This window comes from Cavia porcellus, unplaced genomic scaffold (genome assembly GCF_034190915.1).
Source record: "Cavia porcellus strain 051 isolate PalLab524CR breed Dunkin Hartley unplaced genomic scaffold, mCavPor4.1 scaffold_15, whole genome shotgun sequence".
In the NCBI taxonomy this organism is placed as follows: Eukaryota; Metazoa; Chordata; class Mammalia; order Rodentia; family Caviidae; genus Cavia; species Cavia porcellus.
In genome coordinates, this window is record NW_026947498.1 from 57,944,814 (window position 1) to 57,957,420 (window position 12,607).

General features: G+C 39.0%; 1 protein-coding gene across 1 annotated transcript in view; it reads left to right on the plus strand.

The window, feature by feature from the left end:
* The first annotated feature begins 2,278 nt into the window (after positions 1-2,278).
* Phldb2 (pleckstrin homology like domain family B member 2) overlaps positions 2,279-12,607 on the plus strand; it is a 257,658-nt gene continuing 247,329 nt past the window's right edge. The window contains exon 1 of the mRNA XM_063224936.1: positions 2,279-2,475. The gene's annotated coding sequence lies outside the window, so the exon portion shown is untranslated. The remainder of the gene's footprint in view (positions 2,476-12,607) is intronic.

A 12,607-nucleotide genomic window follows, 5' to 3' on the forward strand; every position in this document is an offset into this window, starting at 1 on the left:
AATAAAATCAAATAAAACAGACCAGAATACAACCAATTAAAACAGAACATTGAATAAATCAAAGCAATAAAATGAAAGAAAACAAAACAGTGAGAACAAAATTGAATTTCAAAAACAAGACAAAAGGAAATCCCCCACATTTGTTATATTGCCTATTTTTATCCTCTTAAAAGATGCTCAGACTACCAGCCTTAGGCCTGCAAAGTCAATCAAACAATATAAGCATTATGTTGTTTTTGTACCTCAGTTACTATCAACTCAGCCTGTCCAAATCAGCTGGTTACTCACAGGGTAGGGAGGTGTTCTTGTCTCCCAGCCTATACATTATTTGGCTCACAAGAAAGGTGAGTTGATTTGTTTCTCCTTCCTGTTCCTGCATGGCTTCCCACTCATGGGAAGGACAGATTGGCTTTTTGTTACTCCTCCCAGCATGACTTCCACTGACTCATGGGAAGGGTGAATTGCCATGTTTCTCCTCCTGGGCCTGGCATGACTTGTGCTGGCTCACAGGAAGGGCAAATTAGCATCTTGACTCCCAGGTTATTCTTCATAAATAAACATGAATTGGTAAAAGAAAATAATGAGAATTTATTATTAGATTTCACTAGGAACAAATACTAAAGGTGAACACAATGTCCTAGATTTAAAAAAGTATGCAAAAATAGTAGCTATAAATGCAAACAAGAATTGACTGGTTGAAATGACACCTGCTCATGCAACTCTCTAGGTAGTCAGTACCTAAACAAAAGCACTGCCCAAATGATGCTTGGGGTAAACTATTAAGTGGTTAATGAGATCATTCCTATGTCAATGGGATGCTAAGTGGAATAGTGAGCTCACCATAATGAAAAGTTTAAGGGGAGTGTGCAATACTACCTATTGCTACTGTCACAAATAGCCACAAACTTGGCAACTCCCCAAAACACAAATCTATTGGCTTGTAGATCTGGAGTCATAAGTTCAAAATGAGCCTCCAGGACCATGCTCCTTCTGAAGACCCAAAGTAAGGGTACAGAGTTGCCAGTTCTGACTGTGCATCTCTTAGTCACATCTCTGATTCTTCTTTCTTATATGGGCACTTGTGATTCCCTGGTGCCCACCTGAACAATTCAGGCTATGTTTCCATCTCAAGATCCTTTATGTATTCATCATAGCTGCAAAATCTTTTGTACCACATGCGGTAACTGTTATGGTTTACATCTGGATGTCCCCCGAAAGCCTTATGCAGTCATGGGGTAGGAGGCAGCTGTTTACACATTAGAATGTTGTAGTGATTGATACATTGTGTCAACTTGAGAAGTTCAGAAGCTTAACTAAGTTACTCACAGTTCTACATCCTAAGATGCTGAGGACCCGCCCTATGGCAGGTGGTCTGCATACAATACAAGGGAGGAAAATAGGCTCCTTTCCCTCTCCTTTTTGTCCTGTTGCTTTTGTCTTCCACCTCCATTAACTGTTGCCTTTCTGCCATGCCATCCTGCCTTGGAGCCAGATGATTATGACTAAACCTCTAAATAAACCTTTCCTTCCTCAATTTGGAAGTCAGTATTTTGTCTCAGTTATGAGAGAAAAGTAACCAAGAGAGTAATACATTCCTAGTTCTAGAGATTAGGTATGGGTACCTTTTGGAAGGTATTATTCTACACACACCTCCCCCATTCTATTTCATGAAATGTATTGTGAAAACTTTATTATTGACTGGCATTGATTTTAGAGCAGACCTGAGTTTTAAACCCAGCCTCATTTCCTGCTGGCTACATGACCATTCTCCTTTTGAGTCTCTGTTCCCTCAACCATAAAAAGGAATAAAATTCCAAGTTATCATGAGGATTTGCGATAATGTTTATAGAATGTGTAACATACAATGTACTCTTAATAAATGCAGCCATACTTACTACAAAGAATGGCTAGATGATTCTTGCCAGACAAGAAATTCCTTATATGTTCTATTATTAAATAGAAGATTTTATAAAATATTCTCTAAATCTCCTTTTAAGACTGCTGAAATCTGAAGAAATAAAATTTTCTTCTTTTATGTAGATGATTCTCAGGGCCTCCTGTATACTTCGTGGATGCAGCTATGAGGTAATTGTTTTGCTGGATAGTCAACAGCTTTCCATCTCTGCTTTCTTCCCTTTTCTGTTGCACACCCTGATATTGTTACTCTGCTTTCTGATTGGTTTTGTTTAGGACTAGAAACCTGGCCTGGTGTGTGATGATTGGCTAGGCCAGGGGCAGAGACTAGTGTAGACTCCCTCCTTCACATCTGTCAACATACCTTGCTGCAAGCAAGTTGCTTCCTGCAACCGTTCTCTGTGAGGCTGAAGAAAAGCGAGAATAAAATTGAGAGATCAGCTCACTTTCATGCCCAGAAAATTGTGTTGATGCTTCTTTGCAGAATTTCATGTTCTCCAGCAAAAGTTAGAGCTAGAGGAACAGCTAGAGAAGAATCTGAATTGAAAAGCAGCAACCAAGGTAGGTGATCTGTCTACTCACTGGTCCGTCCCTCAAGGTCATAAGACAATATCCCACTTAGCCTTGTGATCAGAGTGTATGACAATGATCTTCTGAATGCAGTGTGGTGGATGTGAGTGTGTGTCAGGGGAATCACTTATCTATGAGCTTTTTCTGGAGTATAACCTGTCTATTCTTCAAGCCTGTCTCTCTTCTAGAAGTTCTTGGTGTTCTTCTATAAAGTTCAAAAACATGGAATGTTTCCTTTTTTGTCTTTTATTATAAGAAATTGTATTTCTATTTATTGAAATTTTTCCATTAGTAGTGGTTTCATAGTTGTGGCTTTGTTCCAGAATTTTATTTGCATGAATTCTTTCTAAAAATATAACAGGACAACATACATAGAACATATTGTCCAAGGAGCCATTCACAGGGCCATTGCCTTCTAACAACAGAATCTCTCAGAGATTCATGTGTACTTTTCTGCGTTGGAACCTAGGGAGTTAAAATTCTGAAAGTCCTGGAGCACCATAAGGCCTATTTACATAAGCTTATCACATCAAGCAACCAGATCGGTCAATCATTTACTCAAGCAGTGCTATTTCCTGCCTCTAAAGGACCACCAGGGCCATTGCCCCAGACTCTCTATGGGATAGACACATGATAACATAGAGGGGACCCTTCTCTGAAGCTACAGTCTGTATTCTTTTCTGATCAGACTCCTACCCAGAGTAGAAAATACCACAAGAAGGCAGGCTGGTAGCACACACCAGTAATCCCAACAGTCTGGGAAGCTAAGGCTGGAGGACTACAAATTTGAGCCCAGCCTAACAATTTAGTGATTTAGCAAGACCCTGTCTCAAAGTAAAAGAATAAAAAATGACTAGGTATGTAAGTCAGAGTGAAGGCTCTGTGTTCAATCCCCAGGACCATAAAAAATTTTAAAATAGAAAAACACCACAAAGACCCTCCAAGATTAATGATTAATAAACACGAACAAGACTCATCCGCAAACTTGATATCTGATTCACCTCAAGCACAAGAGTTTGTGACTTTGGAGAGAGCTTTGTCTGTCACTGAAGATATATAGGAAATAACTATGTTATTAAGTGATTTTTTAGAAAGAGTAAGGTTATGGAGTGAACTTTTCCCTTCAAGCTTACCTATTCTGGAAATGTTATTTTGAGGGGTGGTGGATTCGATTTTCAGCTATTTTTATTGAGCAACTTTTTAGTCCAGCCCTTTCTATTGTTCTTCCAAATGACATAATTGTCAGATTGCACGCCTCCCACCTCCCCGAAGTTGTGTTTCTTCAGTTCCTGGGGTTCAGATTATAAAATGGAAATATTATTTTTAATGAACATGACACTTTCATTTTTAATTCCAAATGTAATGCCCTGATTGCAGGAACATTGCACCACATACATCTGTCAGGTCCAATGTGGTTGGCTCTTATAATTCTTCTTAGAGCCTACTATAGGTAAGCCTTGTTTTTTCTCAATTCCTTTTAAGAAGAGGTCAGGCCATGTCTTCAATAAGATAGTATTATTTGATATCTTTCTGGCCCATCATGTGTGGAGCTAAGTGACTCGTTTCAGGTTTGTGGCTGGAATTTTCATGGCTGCAGCAGTCAGCTAGATGAAGTCATTGAGGCCGGTGCACATGCAAACCTCACGTGCCATTTGGTATTAGTCTGGGCTGCGTCCCAGGAATGTTATGTATGCAGAGCTTTGAAAACTCAGCATTCCAGAAAGATATTAAGCCCTGTAAAAAGCTAATGTCAGTCCACTATCTAGAGGATGTCTTTAGATAACATAAGTCATGGAAGTGGTTTTGAGAAGGCAGAGTCTCAGTACATTGAAACACACTGGTCAGATTTACCCAGTGCTTGCTCTAGGGACAGACACATGAGACCAGCCTGTCCTTTTCGTGGAGAATCTAGTTCAGAGTCAACTGTACACTGGAAGACCCTGAAGGTATATTATACTTCTCTGTTTCATATATATTGGATATTAGACAGAGGGAAATTAGTCATGTGATGGACTTGGCTTAATAAGCATTGATTTTCTAATACAAATGAGAAAGTCAGAACACAGAGGTTAATTAATTTGCTAGGATCATATAATGAGTGAATCAAACAGCCAGGATTCCAACCTCTCAAGCAGGCACAGAGGTGAGCACATGAAGGATCATAAACTGGAGGCCACCAAGGCTCAGTTACACAAAGGTTGAGCATCGGCCCTTCGATGTGCCATGCCTGGAGCCAGTTGGATGCCACTATCACCAAAAGGCCAGCACTTAACTACTCTTGATATTCTTTGAGGAGAAGGAAGAGAAACAACACAGAACAAAAAAAAGTATTTCTAAGGGTTGTAATCACCATAATAGTATGAGTCCTGGATAGTTCCTAAGTAAACGCAGTCATTCCCAAGCCCTTTCTATCCCAAGAACTCAAACCTATGAGTCCCAACTAACATATACCACCGGAAGTATTTTGAGAGAAATGACTCCCACCCAATTCTTCCATGAGAACTCAAGAATTTACTATCGCATGCAACTCAACTAATATGTTTATTGAAATCTAAAATATTGGGCAGAAAGAGGCTAAAAGCAGAAAACCATCGACAGCCTATGGTATCAAAGCTCTTATCATCTGTAACTCAAACACCCCTATTGGCTTGAAGTCCAAAAGGTTTGTTGATGTCTTTTAAGCAGTAAAAGATCTCTAGTCATTAGGCTTTGTTTGCCTCCCTCCCCAGAGAAAGGGCCACTTTTATTCAGATATAGCCTAAAAATTTCAATAGCTATCAGGCAGAAATTCTAAAGCAGCCACAATTCCTGAGAATTTATATGACTGAGATAAAGAAATACCATCACAAAGTGTGGTCAGCTGAGTATCTTTGATAAAAGAGTTTCTTGTTTTTGCAAACTTGCCTCACACGTACCTCAGGAATGTGACAGTAAAGGTCAAACAGGAATTGCATGAACACACCCACCTGTACCGTTTCCAACCAACTGACCTCATGTACACTATACCTGTTTGTTATCATGCTTATAAAGTAAAGCACCAGGAGAAAAGCAAAGTATGCAGCTGAAAACAAGGACTTATAATATTCTACACTGGTCAAGTGTTTCTATGACCAGGATATGAACTGCTGCCTTTATATCCATATGTATTTTCATTTAATTCCCATAACAAGCATATAAAATGCCCAGATCACAAACTAATCAAGACAAAGTGAAACTTGAGCTGAGGCCAGTCAGACTCAAACATTCATGTCCTTTATTCTGTTTTGGGAAACATGCTTACCCCACAGTGTCTACACTATTTTCATTCTATGTATAAAACAGTCAGGAGTCCTTTCTAAATTATTTGCTTAGAATCTCAGAGTATATATTTGCTCTCCATTTCTGCCTTCCATAGATATTCTTGACCCTATAAAGGTATGAAACTCAGTACCAGAGTATTTTCCTCTCCTCCAGGAAAGTAACCACATGCATACACACACACGCACGCATGCACACGCACACACATGCACACACGCACGCAACACCAACGACAGCAATTGCCTACAGGTCTGCATTTTGATCCCTTTAGGAAGATCTGAAAGAAAATTATTGTTATCTCCTGGTTCACAGCATTGTTTTGTGGTTGGTTTGGTTGATTTTAGTGAAGAAAATGAATTTTTCATTTATCATATCAATTTCTAAAAAGTTGGTTTCTGCAAAGAAATTTTTCTTGAAGAAGGCTATACATGTTAAAATTTTCCAGTACCTCAGTGGCTTTATTTCACAAAGCTCTGTGGAATGATAATCAATGTAGGTGCTATCCTTTCTGATAGAAACCCGAGACTCGGTCTGTATGAATATTCTCTTCCCTCCCACTCAGCTAACAAGTCCCATAGATCTTGGGACTCTAGTTCTTCATACTTTTTCTAATACACAAACAGTCCTCTGAATTCTTAAAGCCCAAAAATGATAAGAATTGGGCCCACAAGCTATTTTTGGAAATTAAAAATGCCAAATAACTACACAGTCTGTTCTCAGCTATAGAAACCCACACAAACAACAGTTTCTTTTCTTTGGACTAGAAAGAATTCTATCAGGTCAGAGTGCTAATGCTATTATTCTAATTAGATTTTCATAGAGTGATGAAAAGACTTCAATTGTTACTTAGTAAGAGTTGCTTTAAAGGCAAAAATCTTTGAAACCAATGTGCCCAGGAGCAGAATAAGAATTCATGCCAAGAGAAAGATAGGAAACCACAGTCCTCTAATCTGTTGTGTGCCTAAAGAACAGTATTTGTGAGGAAAGGTCAGAGTTCTGTGAGTAAATTCACCAGACTTTTCCTGCTTAAACCAATAAGCAGATGGACATCTCATTTTAAAATATTTGGAAAACAAATGAAGTCCTTGAACAGAGTGGAAATCTATTCTGAGTATAACTTCAACCCCTGTAGACACAAGAAAAAATGCTTGTACACTCTGAATTCCATTTCAGGCCTGAGATGCTCTGAGGGATCAGGGAGCCTGCATCAGCTGTGTATCTGGAGGCCATCACAAACTGTCTTATTCCAAAAGCTTCCCGGAAATTGCTGCTGGATGACTGGCTGAGTCTCCATCCCAAGCGACAGTCTTGCTATCTTTGTTCTTACTTTGAAATTAATGTGCGTCTTTTTGTACCTTTTATCTCCACTTCTGTGAATCTCAGTGTAGGAGAATCCATGTGTTTAGAGCAATGAACAGAGAGAATAAAACTTCTGTCCCTGCCCCACATCAACTTTAAAATTATTCTTGTTATATCTACAGTTTCAAGGTCAGTTTTCCTATGGGGGCAGTTAAGGAACCGAAGGTCACAAAAAGGTGGCAATTCTCCGTGCCTTGGAGGGGTTCCCAGAGGGTGAAATGGAAGTGACATTATTTTTAAATAAGACCTCTGGATCTGGAGAACAGGTTTAAACAGTTTGAATTTGCAATTTCATTATGCACTGAGGTAACCCCCCACAAAGTTCTTTTTTCCTCTTAAGCCAAAACATTATCAAAAGTGCTTTTTGCAGAAATCTCAAACTAGGCAGAATTCTTTCTTGTTACCACAGGACTGATGTTTTCAAGGATGATGCATGTCTGAACCTTGTAGAGTGCATTTGGCTGGAGTGCACATGTGTGTTTATGGAAAGATGGCTTTCATCCATGGGCCTGCTTTGTAGTGATCATCAGGGTTCACAAAGTAAGCACCTAAAAACTCAGTCTATGAGCAGCATCTAAGAGGAGAAAGAAAGCAGAGGCCGACAAGATTTTGTAATGAGTTACTATATCGTAGGTTTTTCCATAACCCAAGGAAAGCCAATACCCCAATCTGAGTCTAATAATTCCCAAGAGATGTACCTTTAATTTCAAACACATCTATTTTGCCAAATTTATTTATTTTTTATTCTGCCAGATTTAATTCTTCTTCCTAGCTATGCATGCTGAACCTAAGTAGAAACAATCATTCAACTTCCTACAACCTGACTGTTCTCTGCCCATATTTTCTCATCTTGCTTCTCTTTGCAAAGTGGAAACTCCCCATGCTCTCTGAAAGAATATTGTTTATAGCCCAACTAAGGTACCTACACCCTCACTCCACCATTGTCTTTCTCTGAGGATTTGTGCCAATTTTTAGACATCTTGTTGGTGGCTCTGTTTTAGTCATTTACTCCTGGGCACACTCACTGTGAATAGTCAGAAATGTTTATTGATGAGCTTGACAACACTTCCCTTCTCTTTTCCGGAAGTGTATTGGGCACTGTTTTAAATATAGGATTAAAGAGTCTTGCCACTTGTCAAACATGAGATTTTAAGCTTGGCAAATGGTCCAAAACCTGGCCTCTTAAAGGTGTGTGCAATTATGGTTGTGTGCATATGTGTGCTTATTTTTAATCATTAATGCAGCATCTGAATATTAGGAGTTCTCCGTAAATATTTGTAGGTACTTAATAATTGGCAATCAACTCTTAGTTAAGTAATGATTTTTACAAAATCACTTGGACTGGACGTATTAATTAGTGTGGAAGGGATAGTATGCCAAGAGGATCTGCTTTCTTTCCTGTCATATTGTATGGAATGGTACAGTAAACAGAGTATTTGATTTTGTTTCTGCAACTACTACATGACAATGACCATCAGTACCAAGCTGACCATGCCACTCTGTCAGCAATTTGCTGGAAGTATTTTGTTGCTAATGTCTCCTCTAATCTTTATATGTGGTTTATGAAAAATTATAAAAGTTAGTATCTGAATGAAAACATGGAAATGATTTGAATCTGTGGGGTTAATCATCCTTATCTTTTTGGCAAATGAAATGGAAGGGGAGGAGGAAAACAGCTCAAGAGATCTCCAGTGTATAATCTTGGAGGATGTCATCAGTCTTTGTAGAGAAGAAGCTCTCTCGGCCAGGAGAATGCAAGGAATCAAATCTGAGTTCCCCTGTCCAGCTGCAACACTGGTGTTGGTGCTTATCTTTGCCACATATGTGTCACTAACAAGACCTCAAGTAAGTAGGCAGTCAAGACGATTATTCTCCCTTGTAAATAAGCTGAAATCCTTAGATGTGACATTAGTTGCCCAAGATTACATAAATATGGCAATGAGTCACATGTTACTGTATGGGCTTGATGCAGCAAAGACAGGTGATACAAACAAAAATGCAGAACAGTGAAGGACAGACACTCTTCTCTGAAGTTCTCAGAACAATGATCAAGAGGTTGGCAGAGCTTTAACTCTGCCCTCAATCTGGAGCCTGAACCTGACCACTCACCCCTCCCCAAGCAATCCTAGCTGCGAGGCTGCAATTTCTTAAGTTGTGGAAACTGGGTGCCTGTGCTCATGCCTCTGCCAAGCTTCATGAAAAGCCAATTGAAATGGACAAAGGCACATCAAGGAAGTGAGGCTTCATCAAAGATCTTCCCTGAGGCAAAAGGCAGCTTTCTCTCCATTATGAGCAGAATCATTTCTCTCCTATAATCTGCAGAAATGAGTGGTCATCAGAATGACTGGAAAAAATATGACATTCTCTTTCAAACATTGATGTTATTTACTTTTTTACCTCTGGGCTTATTTCATTCCTCTCTGCTCTATTTCTTCAAATAAAAAGGAAAGAATAATGCTTGTTCACGGAGATACTGTGTGAGAGAAAAAAGCCCAGGGCAGTACCTTCCAAAGAACACTGCTAATTGCATTAAACATGAAGGCATGGATGCAGTTGCAGTGAAGAAAATAATAGCACGTGGGCCACAGTGGTTCACTCAACCCTATTCCCAGGGGTACAAAGACCCTGGAGACCACATTCCCTGGTGGTGATAAAGAACTCCAGGTTGAACAGGGATGCGATGAAAGAAATTGGACATTGATGGTATGTCCCAATAGCATTTAGAGTGTGCATCATCTTGATGCTATTTCTGTTCCTTTTTAAAGATGAGAGTGTGAAGCCTTGATTATTGTGATTGCGGAATATCTGATTTTTTTTCTGAATAGGGAGACAATGCCATAAATTCAATAAGAATGGAGTTTTTTTTTTGAAGTCTCTTCAACTGATTTTATGTTGTACTCAACAAAAACCTTGTTGGAACTTCCCACTTCTGAGATTTTAGTCTATTCCTGATATCTAATTGACTCTTCTTAAGTAATCTATTGAGAAGAGGGAGAGGTAACACATAATATATGCTTAGTTGATGCTACCCACAGTCATATAGACCATTATCACATTTTAGAAGCCATAAAACAAACGATCACCAAAAGGTACCTTGGGTTGCCTGCCATATACTTTCCATCAAAACCAAATAGGAGGATGATACTTTTGATTCAACCATGTCCTCCTAACTGAGACCAGAGAATCAGAACAGTCCGTAATTCCAACAATCATTATCAGTATCAAACAGCCCAGATACAGACTTTGATGCCTTAATGCATTGCCATAACAAAAACAACAAAAGACAAAAAACAGGTAAAGTGATTGGCTTGACCAGTGATTAAACATTAGCTGACCAATGGCTAAACACCAGCTGACACGTTTGCAAGTTCTACAGAGCCAGTGAGCTGGCTTCTTGAGTTGAACTGAAATCCTATTACAGGACTAGCTTCTCTAGCCTGGCTAGTTTTTCTAGGAGAAAAAAGGATTATGAGTATCAGGTGAGATAAAACTCTATTCTCCTGTTTCAAAAAGCAGATAGCTACCACAGCCCTCAATCACTCCAGTTACTCAAAGAAGTAAGATCCATCAGTTTATCACCTAAGCCTAAATGTCTGCCCAACAGTTAAGGTACAGGCAACTTAGCTATCAGAAGCATTCCAGAGACACAGGGCTGTTCCTCATAGGTTTGTTTTTTCACTGATCCCAGGGCTGAAGGGGAGGGAGGCAGCATGTAAAGCAGAGGAGGATTTCATGCCATAAATCTTCTACCCATGGGGAACTCCAAGCGTCTTGCTGTGATTGAAGTAAAACTAAAATAATTTACAAGTAGCATATATGTGTGTTGCATGGAAAGAATCGTAGTGTGACAAAGGCATTAGAATAATTTCACAATAAGAAAATTCTTGTCTGAAACTATTTCTGGATGTGGGTTATACAAAATTTAAATATTTGTTTAGTTTCTGGAATTAATTAGTGAATATCTGTTTAAAAGATGAGCCTTAAAGACTTCTATTGATAGCAGGCCCTTTCTCAAAAACTGCTGTAACACATTTTGATTATTTTTACCAAAGTCACACCCCAAGAACCTTTGGCACGTAAGAAATTCTTTTGTGATGTATAAATGAATCTCAGAGTTGGTTAATTAAATGAACTTCAGATGTTTTCAAGAAACTCAGCATACCGAATTATTTATCCAATTACCATCCAACCTTATTTTAAATGGTGTTAGAAGCAAGGTAAACTAAGGAAATTGAGGTAAACTGATCAATGGATACAATAACATGAACACTATTTGCTAAACTGAGCACAGCCTACTCTCCACACATACTTTTATTTTGCAGACATAACTCTAACCATGTCTGGTTTTGCTTAATCTTTGGCTGATTCCTTACAGAGATTATCCAGGGGTTATCATATTTCTTTTTTTTAACCACTATCTGATAAACCTCCAAATGTAATTCTACCATTCTTTACATGCATTCATACTGAAAGTTATTAACTCCTCCTTCACCCAAGCCAAGCTTATAGCACCATGTTAGAAGTATTTTCCTTTGTTCTAATAAGAAGACATTTACAGAGCACCTAATACATGTTGGACTCTGTGTTGGATACCACTAGTTTAGACACGATTCATTCTCTGTTCCCCCCAAAAGGCAAATCCGTATCTTATGGGGCAGGTTAGCCAATAAATGAGACAAGCCAGCATCATGTGAGGGTGTACAGGCAGTAGTAATAAATCACAACATAGAAAAATTTCTGATGGATGTTCTAGAGGGGTCAGAAGAGTTGAGGTCCAAGTGATATTTTAAAGAATAAGAGATTAAAATTTGCCTACTTCCTTTTTAGAAATTTAGACTTTGAAGTAAAAGTTCTAAAGTTTGCCTACATAGCCTAAAGAGGAGAAAGTCAAAAGAGAAGGACGGTTGCGGTACTGACATGTAAAGTTTTGATACCTAGAGAAGGAAGGTAAGATTCAGGGAGATCATTCTAATGAAAACAGGAAAAAGATGAAATAGAACTCTGCTGTGAGTCAGTCTGCACCCGGTTCCCATCCCTCCAACCTGCAGTCCTAACTTAGAAATACTTCCCGCATCCCGGAACCTGCCGATACCCTGGTGTTTATTGTCCTGGTATAAATTTGATCTCTACCTAAATGTGACTTGAATGTAATTTCTTCGAGAGCAGTTTTCAGCAAAAATGTTGCGAAAGAAACAAAATTAAAGAAACAATAGTGAACTATTCTGATATCAGATGGAATGCTTAAGATTAAACGGTTGGGGCCAGGGATTTAGCTTAGTGGCATAAGCACCTTCCTGGCAAGCGTGAGGTCTTGAGTTCGATCCCTGACACACACACACACACACACACACACACACACACACACACACACACGCACAAAGATTAAACAGTCCATGACTGATCAGCAGGACCCCAGAAGTCCGTACTAACATCCAGATCTAACTTTCACGTGTTTGAAGCAAAATAT